The sequence below is a fragment of the Camelus ferus genome, chromosome 12 (assembly GCF_009834535.1).
Source record: "Camelus ferus isolate YT-003-E chromosome 12, BCGSAC_Cfer_1.0, whole genome shotgun sequence".
NCBI lineage: Eukaryota > Metazoa > Chordata > Mammalia > Artiodactyla > Camelidae > Camelus > Camelus ferus.
This window is the reverse complement of record NC_045707.1, coordinates 57,963,247-57,972,116: the sequence shown is the minus strand read 5'-3', so window position 1 is coordinate 57,972,116 and position 8,870 is coordinate 57,963,247. Positions and strand designations below refer to the sequence as shown.

At 37.7% G+C, this 8,870-nt stretch overlaps 1 long non-coding RNA gene across 1 annotated transcript; it reads left to right on the top strand.

Moving 5' to 3' along the window:
- Nucleotides 1-1,475: 1,475 nt before the first annotated feature.
- Nucleotides 1,476-4,571, top strand: LOC116667762. The gene is made up of 3 exons (XR_004324798.1): nt 1,476-1,633; nt 2,969-3,114; nt 3,581-4,571. It is a non-coding gene; the product is annotated as an uncharacterized LOC116667762 (long non-coding RNA).
- Nucleotides 4,572-8,870: the final 4,299 nt, after the last annotated feature.

Here is an 8,870-nt window from a genome sequence, read left to right as displayed (position 1 = left end):
TTTTATCTTCTTCTCTTTTATTTTTACTTTTTAATAATAATTTTACTTTTAATTTTTAATAAAATATTATATTTTATTTTCCAGAATCTTTTGGGTAACTTCACTTTGACATAATTTTAAACTTACAGAAGATTTACAAGAATAGTGTAAGAAACTCCCTTATAGACTTTACCCAGGTTTATCAATTGTTTATATTTTACCCAATTTCCTTTATCATTGCATCTATCTATCTATCTATCTATCTATCTATTCTTTTCTGAAACAATGGAGAGTAAATTGGAGATGTTGTGCCTGTTTACCCTGAAATAATTGTGTTTCTTAAGAACAAGGACTTTCTTTCACATAACCACACTACAATTCTCAAAATCAAATATTTAAGCATCGGTGCAATAATGTTATTTAATTCATGGTCTACACCAAAACAATCATTATTTGCCTCATAAATGTTTTTTGTAGCTCTTTCTCCCAGTGAAGAAGCCAATCCAGTATCACGTATCAGAGATACTTGTCATATGGCTTTAAATTTCTTTAATTTGTAACAGTTTCATCAGTCTTTATTTTCCTTGCCTTTGATGTCTTTGAAGGGGCTTCAAAGGCCAGGTGCTTTGTAGAATGTTCTTCAGTTTGAGTTTGGTGTTTCCTCATGATGAGATTCAGGTGGTGCATTTTGAGCAGGAATAACATAGAAGGTGAAATGTCCCTCTTAGGATATGACATACTACAAAACAATGATACCGGTTTGTTCCAACTAGAATTGTTTTAAAAGGTGCTCTTCTACCTTTGTCTCTTAAACAGTACGTGAATAGCCCAAATAGCAGGCTTATTCTTCTCTGTGGGTCACTGAGGGTTGGAGTTCTTCAAAGCTTGGTCCTAGCCTTTCTCCTCTTCTCAGTCTACATTTTTCTCTTATACCCATGTCTTGAATAAATATCTCTAAGTAATGACTCAAATTTTCATCTCCAGCCCAGATCAGGCCTCTGCCCTCTAAACATGTTTATCCAATTGACAATTTGGTATTCCTCAAAGGTACCTTAGAATCAATATGTGTAAAATTAAACACAATCTCTCCCCCTTTCTTCTATCCTAGACCTTTTCCATTGTTCCGTATTTGGAATGACATCTTCTTCATCATGTCTTCCCCATCATGTCTCCATTTAATTCACCAGTCTGGCCCCTACAAAAACCAGAGGGATCCTGAAAGATAATCGTGGATTACTGTAAACCCAACCAAGATGCAGCCTAAATTGCTGTTACTGTGCCAGACATGGTGTCTCAGGTGAGGAAGAGTAACACAAATTCAGATGCATAATATCTGGTCATAAACCTGGTGAAAATGTTCCATTCCATCCCTATCAGGATGGAGGACTGGAAACAGTTTACATTCACTTGCATCAGACAATAGTATAGATTTATGGTCTTTTCCCAGGGCTTATTAACTCTCTCGCCCTTTCTCTTAATATAGTCCAAATGGAACTGGATAATCTAGACATTCTGCCAAACATCTTCATGGTCCACCATATTGATAACATCAAACTAATTCAGTTAGATGATCAAACTAATTAGACGGGATGAATCAAAAGTGGCAAGTACACTGGAGGCTTTAGTGAGACTCATGCATTCCAGAGGATGGAAGGTAAATCTTATAAAGATTCAGAGGGGTTCCCACATCACTGAAATTGTTAGAAGTCTAGTGGGTAGGACATGCTGGGACATCCCCTCCAAAGTAAGGGACAGATGATTGCATCTGAACCTCCTAACACTAAGGAGAAAGTTCAGTTCCTGGTTGGACTCTTTGGATTCTTTAAGCACCATTAGAATGAGCACACAGAAAAGGTCAAATATAATGGAAGGTGTGAATTATTTTTTCGTATGGGAGAAATGGTCAACCCACCATCATATTATCTTTATATAAAAAAATTTATATATTTTCTATGTTATTTATTATTGTGGGAGAGACAACAAATAAAGAAATAAATACATTAAATTGTTTCCTTGATTACTACCTGTTCTCATTAGACTATAATTTCCTTGAAAGTGAAGACTGTATCGAGCATCTAGAATTATGGTCAGTACATAGCAGGCTTTCAGAGAATACATGTGGTTGAATGAAAGAATATATGTAGAATATAATACATATATACTCATAACTATACAAATATATAATATATAATGTATATCATAACATATAAGCACATATATAAGTGTGGAAGGATGTATCCATTTGTTTCCTGTAGATTTATCTTCTTCTTTACTCTCTCATTGCTACCTGACAGTACCCTTGGTTTAGAACGGAAGCAGAAACAAATACTCAAAGAAGCTTCTGGCCTAAGCGTGAGACAGAAAGATTTTGCTACTTGCCTATAGAGCCAAAAATTAGACATGAGTTTGGGAGAAGGGAGGAGAGGCATGTAGATGCAATTGGAGAGAGGAAGATGTGAAGCGAGTGGAGTAATAAAGAAAAGGAGGAGACGGAGTTCCCATGGCTGGTGAGGACCAGGGAACACAGTGCAGCTTCCCTCAAGTGTGGGTCACCTGTGGACATCCTGCTGTCCAACAGTTCTGAAAGCCCCCTGAGAGAGGATGAGGGATGCAGATGAAGGGAGAATCCTCCTCCGTGTTCAGGATGAAAGCAGACAGAACTCAGGCAATGGCAGACACACAGCCACTGTCACTAAATATGACCATCTACCTAGAGCTCCTATCATGTCCCAGGACTGCAGAAGCATTAGTTTAATAATCATTACAATAACTCTATTTTTCAGACTAGGAGAAAAAAAAAAAAGAAAAAAGAATGATCAAGTAAATTACATAGTTAACACAAGGTTCTAAAGCCAGCCAGAACTATGTTTTGGGTTAAAACTCAAATGTCTTAATTCTGGAATTAGTGCCTAACATATCACAATGTGCTACCTCCTTGGGCTCCTGGTCCTGGTTTTCTGAGGAGTGCTTGCTTTCTCTACTTTGACAGGAATGATTTCTGTGGAAATGTGGCTATTGACAGTGGATAGTAGTCCAAATCTCAGTGTTCAAAGGGGTGAACTCTTTTCTGATCTGAGCTGGCCAAGATCTCCAAGTGCCCTATTCTACTGGAAGAGAAGTAGGGGTTTCCAGGAGGTAAGGAACCTACATTGATTGATTGTCTATTATTTATTGTGCTAAATTCTTTATATATTTTATCTTATTTCTCACGGCAAGTCATTGAGCCAGATAGTATTATTTTGAGAGGGGTGGAAAAATGAGACCCAGAAAGATGATTTAGTTGTCTAATATCCCATAGCTAGTAAATGGTGGAGTTGAGAGTCAGCTTGGGTCTGCCTGACCCCAGAATTGTGTAGTGGCAATAACTGTGGTCAGCTATCCTGGGTCTGGTAGGTTCTGTTCAGTTTGAAGCACATCTCAGCCAGAGGTGGAGGGACCAGAAGTGTGTTTGGTCACATGCCCATAGAATAAACAACATATCTCTTACATTCAGTTACTCCTATTTTTCAAACACAATGGCTGATTTTATGGTTAATAAGGGAGAAACTCACTTACTTATTTAATAAATTCACAGTTGCCTTTTGTCATTATCTATCAACAGATGGAAAAAGTATCCTCGTGGGTTGAAAGCAGAATTGTGAAATGGTCAAGATCCCAGGTTCTGGAGACAGAATATTTGGCATTTAAATCCTGGTCTTGCTACTTAGTCCCTAGGTGGGTGACATGGGGCAAGTATCATTTATTCAAGTATCAGTGTCTTTATAACTGTAAAAGAAAAACACCATTGATTTCATAAGATTACTGTAAGCCTTAAATAAATTGATGTATGCAAGTTGCTTAGACAGCACTTGGCTCAGAATAAGCACTTAAGTTTTTGTTATTATGATATCCAGTCTTCTATAGGGAATTTAAGAAAGTTTTTGATTTTAAGAGGGAAAATACTTAAAATGGGTAAGAACCTCTGCATTCAAATCCAACTTCATCCCTTAGGAGCTATGACTTTGAAAAGTCACTTAAACTTTCTATCATCAATTTTTCTAGAGAATATTCTAATGAATAAAATAAGACTATGCATATATAGCACTAAACAGTGTTTGAAAAATCGGAAGTACCCACTAAGTGCTAGGGATGAGGAATATAATTGTTAGGATTTAATTATTAGCTATAGTTGAAAATTTACTTGGGTGAAATCACTTTTCAAAAATCTTCATCTAAGTAAATATGTGACAGAGTGAAGACAGCAAAACCACAATTTTTCAGTGAGTTCTATGGGCCTGTCTCTGTGGTAGACAATATTGTGCAGTAAAAAATGATGAGGTCCCTGACTAAAAGGAGCTTGCCATCTAATTTGGGAGATGAATCATCCACAAATGGGGTAATGTTTGTGAAGCTCTCAGTTCCTTGTCTGTCACAGAGTGGGAGTTTAATCACTGAGAGCTGATATTATTATTATTATGTTGTTATTTGTCAAAAAGTACATAACAAAGAATTAAACAGTATAACAGCAACAGCTAGACTCTAAGGTTTCTGACTAAGGAAATAGCATGAAGACACCTCAAAAAATTAAGAACAGAACTACCATATGGTCCAGCTATCCCACTCCTAGGTATTTTATCCAAAGAACATAAAAGCAAAAAAACATAAAACATAAAAGAACATATCACTAATTTGAAAAGATATACGCATCGCTCTGTTCATCACAGCATGATTTACAATAGCCAAGATATGGAAACAAACTAAGTGTCCATCAAAGGATGAATGGATAAAGAAGATGTGATATATATACAATGGACTACTACTCTGCCATGAAGAAAGATGAATTCTCGCTATTAGTGACAACGTGGATGGACTTTGAAGGTATTATGCTAAGTGAAATAAGTCAGATGAAGAAAGACAAATATGGTATGATTTCACTCATATGGGGAATACAAAAAACAAATAGACAAAAATAAATGAACAAACCAAAGCAAACAAAAACAAACATGTAGATACAGAGAACAGAGTAGTAGCTACCAGAAGGTAAGCGGTGGGCAGGGGTGAGAGGGTGAAATGGATAAACGGGATCAACTGTATAATGATGGACAGAAACTAAATTTTTGGTGGGGAGCACACTGTATTGTATACACAAGTAGAAACATAATGTACATACAAACCTTATACAATGTTATAAATCAGTATTACCTCAATAAAAATTAAGCTAGAAAAGAAAAAACAAAAAAACCCAACATCTTCACCAAGGACCAGCTAGTAGGTCTCAAGTCCACTGTAAACAGTATTATGTAATCTGTTGAATATATATATGAGACATACAAATTAAAAAATATAAAAAATAAAGGCACATTGTCACTGAACCAGGTCCCTTTGCCCAACAAGTCTCATTGGGTGGGATTTTTATGGGGTAAGCACAGTGGTCTTAGGAGTGGGGAAAGGTGATTGGAGGTAGGGAAAAGGTGAGGGAATAGGTGTTCTGTGCAGGAGCAACTGGGTTGCATTTTCTGCATATTCAAGATGGCGGCGCTTAGCGTGATCAGAGAGTGAAGTTTTCTGGTCCTCTGATGTCACAAGGCCATTCACCCGGCAGACACCCGTGGAGGCCCAGTTCTAGGCTCAGGGGTCCCAACCAGCCTCAGCTGGCTTGCACTGGATGGGAGCTGACTCCAAGTTCCTGTAAAACAGCTGGGCTGTGTGAAGCCAGGAAGGTATGCAATTAAAGAGAGGAAAAAAGGAAGAAAGGGAAAAAAAAGATAACGAAAGCGAGCTTCATCAATGAAGGTAATTTACAGCAAAGGGGTTTTAACAGGCTGTTCCCTTATCTCTTGTTCTGTAAGACAAGCTCACAGATTTCTATCAGTTATCAGCTTCTGATAACTCTGTGGCCTGCGGTTTCCACCTTATTTAATATATTTTGTTGATTCATGAACTTTGACCTCACAGCCAATGGCACTGCAAGTAGCATCTGAAGGGAGATTATTTAACACATGCAACCTCTCTATACATCACAGCTTTCTTATACTTAGGAATACTAGACAGCATTTCAGCACTGTGCTTGGGGGCCATTTTAAATGGCAAAATCACCAACAAAAAACCCACAAAAAGGCCAGAATCATGGCATTAAATTAGATGATGAAAAGGACATGGTTACAACAGAACAGCTGAAACAATAGGTAGAGTGTTGCCTTGTTTGACCACAGAGGGAACATGGCTGCTCTGCACGTGTCGTAAATGACCATGGAAGCACCACGAGTATTAATTTGGGGGTTACAAATACATTTTAGCCAGTTGGTGAATTTGCAAATACTGAATCCATAAAAAATGTATATTGCAAACCTGGAGGACTGGCTTCAGAGAAAAGAGAAGTCTTGAAGTAGGCCTTGCAGGATGAGCAAATAAAGGTGGGAGAAATGGCATGGGGAGAGCTGCCAGACGTTATGGGGTTTAATTTCAGTCACACTCTTACCTTCCTGACCACAGATTGTCTGCTTACTCTAGGGTACCATGCTGCCTCCCAGAATGAATCTGAGTTTACCATTTCCTGTTTTTTTTTAAAGAAGCAGGGAGGCATCTGATTTACAGAATAAAGTATTATTTGATGTCTTTCTATATCAAACTTTTTTCGTCTGCGAATGAAAACAGTCTGGAGATTTCACACTTAAGGATATATATTAATTAAAAACCCTGGGTCCAACCTGCAACTAAATCTGCAAATCAGAGCAGATTATTGTTATCATTTTGTTGTCATCCATCTATGTTAGGTAGAGCAGAGACAGAAAATTGTGGGAAGCATGACCAAGGAGGGCCTTTCAAATCTTATAGTGCCTCCCAATCCTCAAATTAGTTTGTGCATGTGCTTTTTTTAAAAAAATTATCTTTAAGTGGAAAAAAGTGATTTCCCCTTAATCCATAATATTGCTTCTCAAAAGTGATCAGAATAGCATGTAGGTATTAGTCAAAGGTTAGCTTTTTCAAGATTTGGCTGAAAATCAAACTAAAACTTCCATGTGCTCCAATAAACCCAGTGTTTCTCATAGGTTGCTATTTCTAATCCCTGTTTCCATGGAAATGGACTTTACATCAGCAAAAAGGAGAAGAGGTACTGAGTGATTTATACCCCTGTTTGATATTTTAAGTGATTCGCCACTGCTCTTTTCCTTTTCTGTGGACAGTATATAAGGATATTTTTCTTGTAGGAGTCTCAGACCTTCAGATAAATGTGCTGTAGAAATACACCCCTTAAGGGATAAAGCCACACCTTGTCCCTGATAAGACATGGGGGACAGAGGCTGATGTGGTTTATAAGACAGCAAACCTGGAAGTCATGGTAATTGGCTGGCTCTACTCAAAATGGTTTAATGGAAATGGGAGATTTATGAAGCCTTTGCAATATATCCTAGAACAATCCAGGGGTAGAAAATATTTTAAAAGTATTATTAAAATCAACAGTTCAAGAGTGACTTTTATTTTTCCCTCTGTAGGCTAATCCTTCCTTTGATAAATCTAAGAACCCCTGGAGGCTTGCTTAGTTGGAAGTATCAGTGGTTTGGTTCCAGTCACCTTCCAGAAAGGAAACATGATTCTGACAGGTTCACTAGTGGACCTGTGCTCTGTGGCCATTGCTGCTGCTGCCCCTACATGAGTGGGAATAAATCATTAATCAGAGGTCAGTTCTGAAAGGGTCAATTACACACATGCCTCCTGCCAACTTCCTTTTTCTCTTGGGCTAAATTCTCCATCTCTCTGAGTCTGGAAAACAGGGATTCCTTCATCCTATAATTGACAGGTTGAACTCTCAAAGTTTGTCCAAGAACTCAGGACTTTTAGCTGCCCTATTGGTAGCAATATTGTTAATTTTAAAATATTGTTTCTGTTAAACGTGCTAGTAGTGAAGCCTCATATAGATTCCTGTAGTTGATTTCAACCTTAAAAAGCACATTGTTTTTCAAACCACTAGAAAGTGTCTGAATTCACTGTTACCCCACGGTCAGGTGCTATGGGAAACCGGTAGCAAGCTCCTTATTTTACAGAAGTTAACCTTCTGTCTTTTTCCTTCAAGCTGGGGTTGGTAGGCTATTCTTACAACTCTAGAATGTTTATGCAGAGGAAGAGTGATTCAGCCTGACTGTAGCCATTGTGCTAAGAGGAATAAATCCTTTCCTACTTTTGTTTTTCCAGTTCCTCTACTTTCACTTTTTCCTTGTGTGGCTGTTTCCCATTTCAAATGGAGAAAATAATAGTACATTAAAAAAAAATTCTTTTCAGTTACCAAGGCAACTTTTTTTTTTTTTTTAAACTCCTCTCTCCAACACGGAAACTACTTCACATTCAGGAATTATTCGATTTTCTTTACATTTATATTCCTGTAGCTCTAGGTTCAGAGCTGGCATTGATGGAGCATTAAACAAGAACTTGAAGAAAATTTTATAATTCCTGCATACTTATGAATAAACATCCAATGAATGGCAAAATGGAAAGCCCCAATTTGAAATATTTTCTTTAAAAGCACTTGAGAAGTTCCTGCAGAATCTTTTGCTCTCTCATATTAACAAATCCTACTGGCTCCTCCTACATGAAAGGTTGATGTTTCCACAAGAGTTCAAACAGAATGGCGTGGTACAAGTCAGCACAGGCCGAATGCCTCTAAGTTCTTTTTGTGGTGGCAAGTGGGTGGGAATACATATCCAGTTTTCTTAACACAAAGAATTCTAAGTACTTTTAATGTTTCAGTGTAAGAATCAAGGTAATCACACACCTTCTCATTTTCTAGGTTTTTCCTTCTCTCCACTCCTTCTCAACAATGTCCTCCCGTCCGATGTTAAGGCTCTTGGATGCTCTCCAAAAACACAAGGCTGAGTGGAAGCTGTTTTCACCCCTCTGTTACAGTCTATGCTCTCTTA